We start from the raw sequence: 15,169 nt of genomic DNA on the forward strand, positions 1-15,169 counted from the left end.
GATGACAAAATTGTCTCCACCAATATTTTTGCTATTTGGACTATTCCGACTGCCAGGACGACAGTAAAAGAAACACTGTCATTTGATTGGCTGAAACCGTAGGAGGTCATCTGACGCGCACGTGAGAGTATCAAAGCGTACTACTTCACTTTGTGATGACACAGGCACACAAGTGAGCGAGTGTGTGGGGTAGGCTAACTCATCAGGGATGTCTACCAATACATAGCCCAAAAAAGGCCAGTTAAAACATTTTAACATTCCCTTTGCCCTTCAGCATGCACATGTTGCCCCTTTTTGTGCTTTGTTGATCAGCTATGCCACCAAAGAAGAAAAGGGACATATAAAGCTTTTTCATTACGCAGAGTCCAAGTAGGCAAAATAACTAGCCGCACAAACTGGTACTACAACTACAACTGGTCTAGCCTAACATGACCAGGCTTTCAAATGCAGATTCTTTTTTTTTTTTTCAAACTTTGTTTATTAAGCAAAGTAATCTCAAACAATGTTTCACATTCATGTACAGTTTTCTTTTTTTGAAGAAGAACAATCAACCCCCAAACATACAAAAGAACAAACATACATAGACAAACAAAAACCTACACATCAGACAGAAAATGCTAAATACAAGATATAACTAATAGCTAAACAACTTCATATACATAGCCACAGACATATATAGCATATTAAACACGCTCAGTATGTCCCCTTCAGGTGTTGGAGTCTGGAATAAGTGAGACATCAGACTTGTTGACATACTCAAGGAATGGTCCCCAAAGATTCATAAACATATCACTTCTACCTGTAATTGACATTCTGATTTTTTCTAGTTTGAGAAAGTAGAGGATGTCCCTAATCCAACGGGTGTGTGAAGGTGGTATAGATTATTTCCAGTTCAAAACAATCAGTCGTCTCGCCAGTAGGGTGGCAAAAGCAATCTTTCTTAGATTTTGCAAAAGAAGCCAAAGAATATGTGTCCTCAAGGAAGGGGGGGATGCCAAATAGCGCAGTAAGTGCATTGGGTTCAAGATTTTCACCCAGTACTTCTGACAAAGTGGCAAAAATGTCTGACCAGTAACTGTATAAAGAGGGGCAGTTCCAAAACATATGTACAAGGTTCGCTGTAGACTGCTGGCATCTATCACAAGTTGCAGTTACTCCATCATACATTGTGGCCAATCTAACTTTAGTGTAATAGACACGATGTACCACTTTACATTGGATGAGAGCGTGTCTAGCACAGATAGAGGATTTATGTATTCGCAGCAATATCTCTGTCCAAATGTCTTGTGAAAATGTCATCCCCAAGTCCTCCTCCCACCTCCCTTTTCTAGAGTACAGGTGTTCAGGATTGAGAAGATTAATGTGATCATAAATATAAGATATGGAACCTTTAAGAGTTCGTAGTGGTCTAAAGAACACATCAAGGGCTGTGTCCTCTGGTAGGGTGGGAAACCCAGGAAAAGTAGACTGAACAAAACAACGGACCTGCAAATATCTAAAGAAGTGCTGCTGAGGAAGTGAATATCTTTCTACAAGCTCCTGAAATGAAGCAAACACCCCATCAATGTACAAGTCCCTAAAATTGTTAATACCAAGACTTGCCCAGTTTGTAAAGGCACTATCAACTAAGGAGGGAGGGAAAGTGTGGTTGGCTGCAAGTGGTGCATGAGTGAGTAGATAAGGTCTGTAGGCCAAAGTAGCGTTTAAACTGGATCCACATTTTCAGGGAGATTCTTACAATAACATTTTTAGTGCAGGGAGACGTGGAGGACTGAGTGGGAGTGTGCACTAAGGCCTCCAGAGAAGCTGGATAAGTAGAGTTTGCCTCCATAGCCAACCACTGAGGGCAGGGGTCAAAAGTTCTCAGTTGAAGCCAATATTTAAAACTTTGAAGGGCAAACTGTGTAGGGGATATGTTTTGGCAGCAGTATTTATGGGAAATATCTCACTCTTATCCAGGTTCAGTGTGTATCCAGATATCTGGTCAAAGTTTTTAAGTGTGTCAAGAGCAGCAGGGACACACACCGGAAGATCAGAAACATATAACAAAAGATCATCGGCATATAGAGAGACCTTTGACTGAACACCATTTCGTAATATTCCTGTAATGAGCGAGTTAGACCTGAGAGCTATTGCAAGAGGTTCAATGGCAACTGCAAATGACAAAGGGCTTAAAGGAAGCGACGTTAGGGTTAAATAATCAGAACATACTCTATAGAATATAACAGCCTGATCCATGAAATAAAGTTATCCCCAAAACCAAATCTCCTTAATGTATAGAAAAGGTAGTCCCAGGACACCGTGTCAAACGCCTTATGAGCGTCCAAGGATATGACCACTTCTCGAGACATGTATCTCTTCTATGATCACAGAAAGAGAAAACACAATGAATTGAATCCACATATCCACTTGCACTATACACAACTATTTTCCACTGAGTGAGACTGAAGGCTAATTTCGTTCACGTTCTTCCTAAAGTGACAGGAACTCAATTAGACGTACACACCACAAATGTGATTATATTAAAGACAAGTGTACCCTAATAATTGAAATATCAATATGATGTATTGAAATTACTAAATATGTTTAGCTATTAGTAATTATGTAGATCTTAAAATACTATAAATTATTAACAAAATATATGAAGTTTATATGAAATAAATATGAAATAAAAACCTTTGACATAAGCCATCACTTTCTACGTGTGTGTGTGTGTGTGTGTGGAGGGTCGAGCAGAGTCTAGGATCGCCACTGGTGTGAATGATCACGCAAAATTCAATATTACTGATGCCATCAAGGCTGTGGGTGCCCCAAATCAAACCACATTTTAAAAAGTATCGAAATTGAGATTCTTCACTTGGTATCGGTATCGAAACAATAATTTTGGTATCATGACAACAGGAGTTGGGGATGTGTCCCCACATAAGCTGAGACCAAACCTACACCCTTGACACACACACAGGGCCTTCAGTTGTTATGTGATCATCTGCAAGGAGATTGATGACCTTTAGTGACCTTCCTACAGGGAGATTGCCATCTTAAACACTCAAACACTGTGAACCACAAAAACAACAGCACCTGCCGTGACCTTTAGTGACCTTTCTCTCCCAACCCCCAGCTTAGTCCGTCTCTGGTGACCAGTCATCTTCCCCTATCCTAAAGTACACACACAGCTGAGGGTGTGTGTGTGTGTGTGTGTATGGGTTTGGACACATCTTGCTGCATGTCAGTCTGTGAGTAGCTGTGAGAACCACACTAGAACAGCACAAGATCCACTTCAGAACCGCACTAGAACAGCACAAGATCCACTTCAGAACCGCACTAGAACAGCATAAGATCCACTTCAGAACCGCACTAGAACAGCATAAGATCCACTTCAGAACCGCACTAGAACAGCATAAGATCCACTTCAGAACCGCACTAGACTAGGCCAGACCTTTACAACAGAATGTGAGCATCTTGCTTGTGTGTGTGTGTGTGTGTGTGTGTGGAGTGTGAGCGGAACCTTACCCAGCACTAACCCTGAACAGGATCCAGTTAATGATTCCTCCGCTAGTTAATCAGCACCTAACTGAATTAATTACACACACACACACACAGCAAACTCCCAATCATTGAAAATGATCACAGCTTTCAACTGAACTAACCACACACTCACATATACACATCCACCCACTCCTGATGCGAAGACGCCCAATGTTATGTTTTAACCCTACGTGTACAGGACAACGGGGTAAGTTGACCCTAAGCAACCTGGGGTTAAGATAAGCCACTCCTTTTTCTAGGAAACTGTAAACAAACCAAAATAGCACTGAGCCTACCTACTTCAGAGGGCACTGTTCCCACTTTTTTTGGCCTACCATCAAATGCTTGACCTCTTTAGATAGCTCAGACCCTAGTTTCTTAGGAAACAATCGGAATAGCTGTGTGAAGTGCTGACACAGAGGTACAGAGGCTAGAATATAGTTTTTTTTTTATTATTATTATTTCTACCGGTTAACAAGCATCTCTGAACTGACCATATTTCAGCCCTCTAGGTCAGTGGTTTCCAACCTTGTGTCTTGTGTACCCCCTGGGCCTATTTGTCATCCCATGAGTAGGCTACCCCCTCACTCATACGTGCTAATGGTTCTTCAAAAGTAGAACATGACTGATTATGGATTATTTCATCTACTTAATTTGAACATTTCATTCTCAGGCATTTTCTTAAATTTAACTCAAATGAAGAAGAATGAATAATAATAAAAAAGTAATATAAACAAATAAATAAATACGAAATCAAAATAATCAACTTGTATTTGCTATATATATATATATATATATATATATATATATATATATATATGTATATATATATATAGCCCCTTTGAATAAGTCCCCTTTAAACAGGCATTTAAACTTTAAACCTGGAACAAAACACAAAATAATATTCACTCACTAATAGGCCTAGCAGTTCTTTTCCTCAGTCATGTGAGCTTTAATGAGACACATGAGACACCTGAGCTTCAGTCATGTGAGCTTTTCATGAGACAACTGAGCTTCAGTCATGTGAGCTTTCATGAGACACCTGAGCTTCAGCAAAGTCCTTTTAGGCAAGTCCCTCCACTCGGCGGCCATTTGACAACGCTTTTTGGGCACTCGTTGGGCATCCATTTCGGCAGAAATGCGCGTGCGCAAGGCTTCACGACACCAATCTTGCTCCAGCGGCGAGATCGCAACACGATTGGCACGATGTCTTCACAACAGACCATATGATTGGCTCAATGTATTCACATCACACCACATGATTGGCTCAATGTATTCACATGTCGACGTTTTGCCGAGGAAGGGGTGGGATATGTGTAGACAACGGCCATATTGGCGTGACAAACTAGCCCCATGCATTTCTATGGAGTATTTTTTGAGTGCTGTGTCTCCACATTAGAAAGTCTCTGGCTTCAGTCATGTGAGCTTTAATGAGACACCTGAGCTTCAGTCATGTGAGCTTTCATGAGACACCTGAGCTTCAGTCATGTGAGCTTTAATGAGACACATGAGACACCTGAGCTTCAGTCATGTGAGCTTTCATGAGACACCTGAGCTTCAGTCATGTGAGCTTTCATGAGACACCTGAGCTTCAGTCATGTGAGCTTTAATGAGACACATGAGACACCTGAGCTTCAGTCATGTGAGCTTTCATGAGACACCTGAGCTTCAGTCATGTGAGCTTTCATGAGACACCTGAGCTTCAGTCATGTGAGCTTTCATGAGACACCTGAGCTTCAGTCATGTGAGCTTTCATGAGACACCTGAGCTTCAGTCATGTGAGCTTTCATGAGACACCTGAGCTTCAGTCATGTGAGCTTTCATGAGACACCTGAGCTTCAGTCATGTGAGCTTTCATGAGACACATGAGACACCTGAGCTTCAGTCATGTGAGCTTTCATGAGACACCTGAGCTTCAGTCATGTGAGCTTTCATGAGACACATGAGCTTCAGTCTCCACATCTAGTCTGTTCCTCTGCTTGGGTTTTGATGTCAAAGCTGAGAAGGTCAACTCACACATATAAGTAGAACCAATATAAGTAGAACCACGTTCTCCATCTTCAGCCCACGTTCTCCACATTCAGTCCACGCCACGTTCTCCACATTCAGCCCACGTTCTCCTTCTTCAGCCCACACCACGTTCTCCATCTTCAGCCCACGCCACGTTCTCCACATTCAGCCCACGTTCTCCTTCTTCAGCCCACACCACGTTCTCCATCTTCAGCCCACGTTCTGCATCTTCAGCCCACGTTCTCCATCTTCAGCCCACACCACGTTCTCCATCTTCAGCCCACGTTCTCCATCTTCAGCCCACGTTCTCCATCTTCAGCCCACACCACGTTCTCCATCTTCAGCCCACACCACGTTCTCCATATTCAGCCCACGGTCAGATGATAATTCCATCAGAGGCTCGTCCAGCCTGTCAGGAAGGCTGTTGCTGCTCTCACTCACCATGAACGGGTTCCTCACCCAATCCAGGCTTTCTGACTTTTTTTCAATGTCCTGAAAATAATGGCTTAAAATCAGTGCAGAGTTTGGACAGATGTGCTTGCATCAGTTTGACCCCTGGCAACATCAGTGGTGGCAAGATGGGTATTGAGTTGCACCAGTTTGACCACATTTCCTCTCCCATAGTTTGAGCTTTTTTGTGAATCCTTGAACTTTGTCATACAATTTCAGGATAGTAGTACATAACTTTATTGTCCCCGTGGGGCAGTTGGGTTTGCGGCACAGTCGCAAGGCACTTCATGACAGGACATCAGACATATGACACAAACAAAAAGTCCATACATCAGACACAGACATAACATGAAGAACATACATCACACACTACAATATACTATACACCCTTGGGTATGACCAGGCCAGCTGGACATCTAGCTTATTTTGACTGATTTAAAGCTTTTATGGCTTGTGGTATGAAAAAGAATTTGGATCTGTTCTTGGTCAGGAGGGGTGGACAGAAACGACGCCTACTGTAGATGGCAGTAGTTTAAAATGAGATGCCAGGGGGTAAGTACAGTCACATGCAATGTTATTGGCCTTTCTCACCAGTCTGTCTTTGTAAATGTGTTCCATACTCGGTAGTCTTATCCCAAATAACTTGCTGGCAGTTGTAACTGTTTTTCTGATTGTCTTTTTCTGAGACTCAGTGGCATTTCCGAACCAGCAAGTAATACAGCAAGTTAAAACACTTTCAATAAAAGCAGTATAAAACATTTGGAGCATTTTGTTATTGACATTAAAAACAAGCAGTTAAAACACTTTCAATAAAAGCAGTATAAAACATTTGGAGCATTTTGTTATTGACATTAAAAACAAGCAGTTTCTTTAAATAGTACATTCTTTGCTGTGACTTAGTGTGCAAAAGATCAGTCCATGAGTCCCATTTAAGCCTGTTGTCCAGTACAATGCCAAGGTATTTGTAGTTTGTAACAACCTGAATAGTCTCCCCTCTGATAAAAGTGTCGGTGGACTGCTGCGATTTTCTAAAATCTATGGACATTTCTTTGGTCTTATTGGTATTTAAAATTAAATGTGACTGGTGGCCATTCTAAAAAGGAGCTGTGGATGTTGTCATCACATCAGACAGAAATGAGCCCACTGTGACCCGCTGGACTCTACTGGTAGTATTATCAATAGACCTCTAAAGTTCGCCTACAAAAAAGAATCTTTGACATCCGGTATCTGGCGATTTTTCCTATGGGAAAATAATATGGGGATTTTGAATTATTGCACCTGCTAAACTCTCGCGGGGATGAAAAAGTCTGAAATGCAGACGTTTTCCTGAACACACTTTTGTCCTCTGCCTTCGAGTGGATATTGTGTCCAGTACGTGAAGGCGGATTTTTTTCTACCCCAGAGCTAACTTTCAATGCAACTTGCCATAGGTAGTTAGCTTCAATTAAGAACCGGATCTCCTTATATGGGCAAAGATGGCCGTTTTGGTTCTTTTTTGTAGGCGAACTTCAGAGGTCTATTATCTGGGGCCGAGTCCGGCCCTGGCCCGAGGGGGGAGGGGTCAGCCCGGTCCGACAGGTTTTCAGAATTCTCAGGCCCGAACCCGTATCAAGCCCGACTTTTTAAAAAAATTTAACCTCAATGTTTTAGCGTGATAGAACGCTATATTCATTGGGTTCGTTCGAAAATTTAATCTGCCACTCTGAAAATGGGATAACGCTCTGCAGTTAGAAAAAAACAGCATTCTATTTTTCTGTGAATAAACCAACGGTTTCTGACAGATCAAAGTAGACATAAAAGAGCAGGTTAAAATATGGGCTCATGTTTCGATCAGCAGCTTGAGAACTCGTTCATATAGGTGCAGACCACAAACCTTAACTGAGCACTTTTAATGGCATAATGGCACTTTGGTCAAGTGTTTGAAGCGTTTTTGGAATTGTTTAAATGATTATTTCATTTTTTGAAATGAGCGCACAGCAAGTTCACCTGAGCAATTATAATAGGCCTATAGGGTAATAAACACTGATATCCAAACATAAGGTAGGCTACAAAAACCAACAAAACACTTAAACCTTATTACAGTGTTTATTAGTAGGCTAAACGTAGCAAAAGCCTATCAAAAATATTCTTCTTCTTAACAAAGACAACAACTCTTGCCTGGGCATAGTAGGCCTAGAACTCAAAAAACAAGTCTTCACCTCAACATGGCGATACAATTATAAGAACAACTGTAGCCTATAATAACAGCCTTTATGTCCAATTTAACAACAGTGAGCCGCTTAACATGGCAAAAGTCCTCCGTTGTTTGAACACCACAAGAGGAACAGTCTATTTGGCATCATGCAGAAAAAGAACAGCATCCACCGTTTCAGGGGCAAGTCCAGTCCTCCTTTCCCATATCATTCTTCCAGCTGCGCTAAAAGCTAAAAGCGCGCTCGCTGCTGCTACTGCTGGCCGGGACACTGAAGACCATGCGGGCCAGACGTGCCAGTAACGGCAATGTGGCCTCGTGTTGCTTCCACCAGCTCAGTAGATCCCTTCCATCAGCCTCCATGGTGGGGTTGAGGCTGAGGCTGAGGCAGACCTGGATTTCATCAGTATCCTCGTTCCTCTCTCTCTCCCTCGTTCTCCACGCGTCCTCAAACTCCACCAGTGCTCTCCTCTTTGGTGCGGGACCAGCAGCTGCCACTGCGCCCGACCCTGTGTGAATCATAACACAATTAGGCTATTTATAAAGCCACGGCCTATAGCTACATTAAGAGGCTACAGGGAAAGTAGTTTGGTGGTTACGCTGGTGCGTAAAGTAAAAAGACAAATAGGCAAACATAGGCTAATAAAACACAAATACCTGATTCTGTAGACTGCTCGTGCCAACGCGCATCCTCTCCCTCCCTGAAGCGGTTTGTCTGGATTCTCACCTGTTGCTGGATGTCGGTCCTCTCAGCGAGAGTAAACATTCATAGTTGGTTGAACTTTTATGAAGTGGCTGGATTTCGAGCCTGGGAAGGAGTATCAGCCACGTCTGGTTGGCAGTGGCTATTCAGCTTGTTGGCCCAGAGAACGACAAGGTGCAGTGTTGGGTATTTGTCCCCTTCTGGCTCCTTTTGCGCGTCACTAAATGGGCGCAGAAATTCCACCAGGAAGGCTAGAACATCTGGGGAGACATCGCGCAATCGTGCGCTCTTACACTGAAGAAGCTCCTGCAGCTCTGCATGGACTGACTGAATTGACTCCAGTTTGAGGAAGACTGCTATACCTGGTCTCTGCCTTTTGTTTAACAGTTCTTGGCAGCTGACTGACCAGGCCTGACTGTTGTAGGTAGCGGACTAAAGCCTTGGCCGCCAACAGTCTCTGCTACTTCTGGGACTACTGCAGTCAGCTCATCTGTGTTTAAGGCATGTCGGAGGACTGTGTTAATACAGGTGATCTTGACAAGCCAGGTGCCTGTATGGACAGAGAGCGTCCACCACGTTTGCGCCCTGGTCGGTTACCCAGACAACATAGTTCATGATGCAACACTGATGCAACAACGCCGAGGACTGTGACTAACTGCTGTTGAAGCTCTTTTCGGATATTATTGTTTTAGCATGGTTTGGGAAGCATGTTGTGGTGAGTAGCTTGCACCTAACCCCTCACTGCTCTCCAATGCCCACATCCACCGCTGAAGTGGCCTTGAGCAAGGCACCTAACCCCTCACTGCTCCCCGAGCGCCGCTGTGCCGAAGTGCCCTTGAGCAAGGCACCTAACCCCTCACTGCTCCCTGAGCGCCGCTGTTGTTGCAGGCAGCTCACTGCGTCGGGATTAGTGTGTGCTTCACCTCACTGTGTGTTCACTGTGTGCTGTGTGTGTTTCACTAATTCACGGATTGGGATAAATGCAGAGACCAAATGTCCCTCACGGGATCAAAAGAGTATATATACTTATACTTATCTGCAGCCTTCAACCGTGTGGTTGGTGCCATCGATGGCTGCCAAGTCAGGGTGAAGCCCCCAGGCCCCAGCACAAGATGCTGCCTGTTATTTCAACTTCTACTCCATCCAGCTGCAGGCCATCTGTGATGATGTGGGGAAGTTCCTAGATGTGTTCGTGGGGTACAGTGGTTCAGTTCATGACGCTAGAGTACTGAGGAACAGCCCCATCTACTACCAGCAGTCCTACCTTCCACCAGGTTATAGTATACTTGGAGATGGGGGCTACCCCTGCCTATCCCAGCCCATCAGCCTCATCACACCCTCCAGGGGTAATCATGGTCGTAGTGTCAGTAGGAGAGCAGGTGTACGTTGTAGAGGCAGCAGGGGTGGTCAAAATAGGGCTGGGATTTCACGTGATCGAGACAACAGGGGTGGTCGAAATAGGGCTGGGATTTCACGTGATCGAGACAACAGGGGTGATCGAAATAGGGCTGGGATTTCACGTGATCGAGACAACAGGGGTGATCGAAATAGGGCTGGGATTTCACGTGGTAGAGGCATCAGAGGTGGGCAAATTAGTGATGATATTGATGGTTGGATTCATTTGGGAAAGGATCAAGCCCTTTGATGAGCCTGTTGGATATCAAGGAGTCAGAAATGTATCCAATGATAACCCCCTATATTTTCTGTCCCTGTTTCTGACAGAGGATTTCTGGAACCTAATAACAATTGAAGAAAACAGGTATGCCAATCAGTACTTAGACTCTCAACAGCTAAAACCCCAATCCAGGTTTCATGGGTGGTATGATGTTTCTGTCCCTGAGATGAAGGCCTTCCTGTCACTGCATTTGTGCATGGGACTGGTAGAAAAATCCGCGATAGAGGATTATTGGGCAGAATTTTGGCCAACTTATACACCTGGCTTTGGGATTATAATGACAAGGAACAGATTTGAAATGATCCTGTCTTTCCTCCATTTTATTAACAACAGTGAGTATGTTGGGCGGGGTCAACCAGGTCATGATAGACTGTTCAAGGTGCGCTTTTCAGCTGTTTATGGTCCACACAAAGAACTGTCTTTAGATGAGATGACCATAGCGTTCAAAGGAAGGTCAACGTTAAGACAGTACAACCCAAATAAGCCAGACAAATATGGCTTCAAAGCATTTGTTTTGAGCGAATCCGGCTCTGGTTATGTTTTGCAATGGTCCATGTACACTGGACACAATTCAGATGATGACGTTGATCATTTAGGTGCCACCCACCTTATTGTTCGTCAACTTATGGCCCCATACACAGGGAAAGGGCATGCAGTGTACATGGACAGTTATTACACATCACCAGCCATAGCAAACAAATTAGCAGAGAATGACACAGGTTTGTGTGGGACAGTGAGCAGCAATAGGCGAGGTATGCCAAGGGGCCTGAAACCATCTGAGTTGCCTATGAAAAAAGGAGATGACCCTGTGTTCATGAGACATGACAAACTGTTAGCTTGTGCGTGGCATGACACAAAGCGTCTCACTATTCTGTCATCTTTGCATGGGAACTCGTGTGTTCAGCAAAGAATCAGGACTAAACACTCAGCAACAGGTTTCTGAGACATAAACAGACCTGTGTGTGTGGACAGGCACAGCAGCTTTATGGGAGGAGTAGATACAGCTGATCAGAGGAGGAAAACCTACCTCTTTCCACACTGATCTAGGAAATGGTACAACCGCATCTTCAATGCGATCCTAAGCATCAGTGTGGTCAACTCCCACATAATTTACAGCAGGTGTACTCCTGGTCCACACAAGCCACTGAAGGCCTTCATTCAGGATATCATTACTGCTTTACTAGAGGGGTATTCAAAGAGGGAAAGCAGAAAAGGAGGAAGGCCTTCAGCACAGGGGGTAGAAATGCCATTGAGGCTAACGGAACGACACTGGCTCCACGATGCTGTTGACCGCCCAGATTGCGCAGTTTGCTCAGATCGCACCCGCCCTAAAGGTCGCCACCAGACGAAGTGCAGGTGCAGTGTGGGAGAGGTCTGTGTGCTGTGCCTTGCAATGAGCGGTACCGCACTCTGAACAACTACAAACAATGTCACCTGGATAGATAGATTGGTTTCTGCAACAAAAACACTTTTACTATTACTAGTTCTGGTGGCTTTTAGTGCTACTTCACTACTTTTGGTTTACATTTTCCTGTTTACCTGTTCATTTGTTATGTGGATAAAAAAAAAGTTATAATGTGTATATGTATAAGTTGCATAATTATACTGTATATAGCCGCCAGAGCCGCCCAGTGTTGTCAGATTAGATCAGTAAATTTACTACCCTCAAAAACTTTGGGTCAGGCTCAAAATGTTTCTAATATACATTAGGCCAGTGGTCCCCAATATCAATAATAAATAGCTTAGTGCTGTGAACAACAGCAGTCTACCTTAGTTGAATATTCCATTACATTTAATCATAGGCTACTGCAATTTAATACCATTGCTAGCTGTGTTTATGTTGCCACCATGTCATATCAGTGTAAAATGTAGCTCAAATGAAATAATACTAATAAAAAGACTCGGTTTCTTTGCATACATAGCTCAAGTTGTGAACAAGCAATATCCTACAAATAATTTAAAGTTATCAAACTATGACAGTTTTATGAAGTGCTGGCAAACACATCTGAAATGACCACCATTCTAACTTTCACTCACCTGATGAGAACTTTGAACTCTGTATGAACATTTGAACGTGTGAATAAAAAATAGAAATAATTATCCCAGAAAGTCCCAGAAATATGACTTGAATAGAAGTTAGTTAGTTATTAACAAATAATTGATAATACTTTGAGCACTGCAGTCAGCATAGGCCTCTTACATTGTTTGCAGGTAGGCCTACATTTCCTTCCGTTTTCGATGGCAAACGCAAAACAGCGCCAAAACAACCACCAGTGGGCAAAAAGAGTATTACATGTGAACTGTTAAGACTCGCCATAGAGAATGAATGGGGGAAATTACGGAGGTTATAGTTTGACGATGTCGTACTCCCGTGCGGGCCAGATGCTATATACCACGGACATGTTTTGGGGGGCCACCGAAAATGAGTTGGCGGGCCGTAGTTTGGGGACCACTGCATTAGGCCTTTATCTCTAATCACTTTCAAGCCACAGCCTCTTGAAATCGTGATGTCAAAATCATCATTGTTTGTAAAAAAAAAAAAAAACCCTCTGTTATGGTACAGCAGTAGCTATAGTTATAGTTGACTACTGTTGGTTTACTTGTTCCTGTTTCCATTGTTCAAAAACACAAAAAAATATGTTTAGTGTCTGCAGTTGCGGAAATCAATGTGGCCGCCGTCCAGTGATGTCATAATATGCAAATTAGATTTGTAAATTTACTCCCCTCTTAAACTTTGGGTCATACTCAAGATTTTTCTCATTTACATTTTCCCTGTATTTCAAATCACTTTCAAGCCACAGCCTTTTGAAATCTTGATGTCAAAATCCAGTGTTTAAAAAAAAAAAAAAAAAAAAAACCTGGCGGTTAAAGGGTTAACAACAGTCTGTCAAGTGCCAGGAGTATTGTCCTCGCTTTAACAACAGTCTGTCAAGTGCCAGGAGTATTGTCCTTGCTTAAAGGAACACGCCACCCAATGTCAGTAGTAATATATGTTCTTACCTTAACTTTCAAGAGTTGAGTCATACCTCTCCCGTGTCGGTACGTGCACTCAAACGCTCTGGTGCGCGGCTGGACTGTGTTAGCATGTTGCTATGCTAGCGGGCTTTGCTGTAACTAGCCGTAGAAGTAATCAAAAACATCCACGTTTTCCCGACTTAAATACAGTTGCACGAGTAGTTGATAGAAATGTCTACGGCCACGCAACATGAAACGTGGCAATTTTCCAAGCGAATAAACAGGAGAACTACAATGTGTGGCGCAATAGCACTTGGGAGTACTTCGACCTAGCGTAGTAGTCACCACAGGAGGGGGTGAGGACCTCGCCACTACCGGGTCAGATGAAGCAAAGAGAGCAGGCGGCTCCACAGACGGCCTGCTCCCTATTGCCTCATCCATCAGTGAATAGCATCACCCCCCTTTGTGCTAACACCGGTGTGCTTTGTGCTAACACAAGGATGCTTAAGTGCCTGTGGATTGAACGACAACAAAAAAGCTGCACTATTTCACTATCAAATGCTACAAACACTAATAATGCATTACATTTCTTACTTACAAAAATCCACTACCGTTCAAGTGTTTAGAGTCTCTCAATCACCTTAGGTAAAACACTGATGATGATTCCCAAACAATCCTAAAGGAGTTTTTTCCAAGATATGCTGAGCACCTGTTGGCCAATTTCAGTTCACTCATAATTAAAAATGACTACACAAACCTTTTAACAATGGTGTATATTACAAAGCAAGAACTATTCTGATAACTACACACACATCTTTGTTGCCTTATGCTAAAATGTAATGTAGATCATAGTGTGACATTTCACTTCACTGGGGAAAAGATATGTATGGAACAACCTTGTATTTCTGCACCAAGTTCTCCCGTCGCTTCCTGATGGCTTTGGAGTCCAGCCTCCCCTCCAACCCCTTTTTCTCAACGAATTCCCTGGTTCCCTGGCCCACTATCAGAACAAATAACACGACATGAGTACTGGGTTCGCCAACACACAAAATGCAACTACAATATTTGTTATGTTTGCTTGCAACAACAAAATCACAACATTTATTTTGAAGAGATTATTTGTTCTGGGGTTGGGCCAGAGATGCATAGACTGCTTTACATGTGTTTATCCTCCACTACAGCTCTGTCAATAACAACGAGCATATGTGATCACGTTAGTTTGAAATGATTTTCAAAGTTCGTAGCGTAATACAACTGGTAATGCAATGTACTAACTCAAATCCTGTAAGGGTCGCATTTCACCTGCCTGTAAATAAATCGGCGTTGGCAGCACGCCATGGGATAAGCACAAAAGGAACTCACCTTGCCTGTCAGTAGTATACGTGATATCTAATATTACAACGTCACAACACTGTATTCACCAGCACATAATTTAAAAAACTGTCACGAAGCTATCATTTAGCTCTAGAGTGTTTAATAACTTACTAGCGTTCACATTTGTAACGTGCTCGTCCCAATGGCTGACTTAACGTCCTAGGTAGTATTACATGTAACGTTACGTTAACTCGCCTAATTATGTCGGCTTCGGTCAGTGAGGACATGTTATTAATGCATTAGACGACAGTAAACGTTTCGTATTGCTGCTACTGTTATTTACATT

Source organism: Alosa sapidissima, chromosome 6 (genome assembly GCF_018492685.1).
Source record: "Alosa sapidissima isolate fAloSap1 chromosome 6, fAloSap1.pri, whole genome shotgun sequence".
Taxonomy (NCBI): domain Eukaryota; kingdom Metazoa; phylum Chordata; class Actinopteri; order Clupeiformes; family Clupeidae; genus Alosa; species Alosa sapidissima.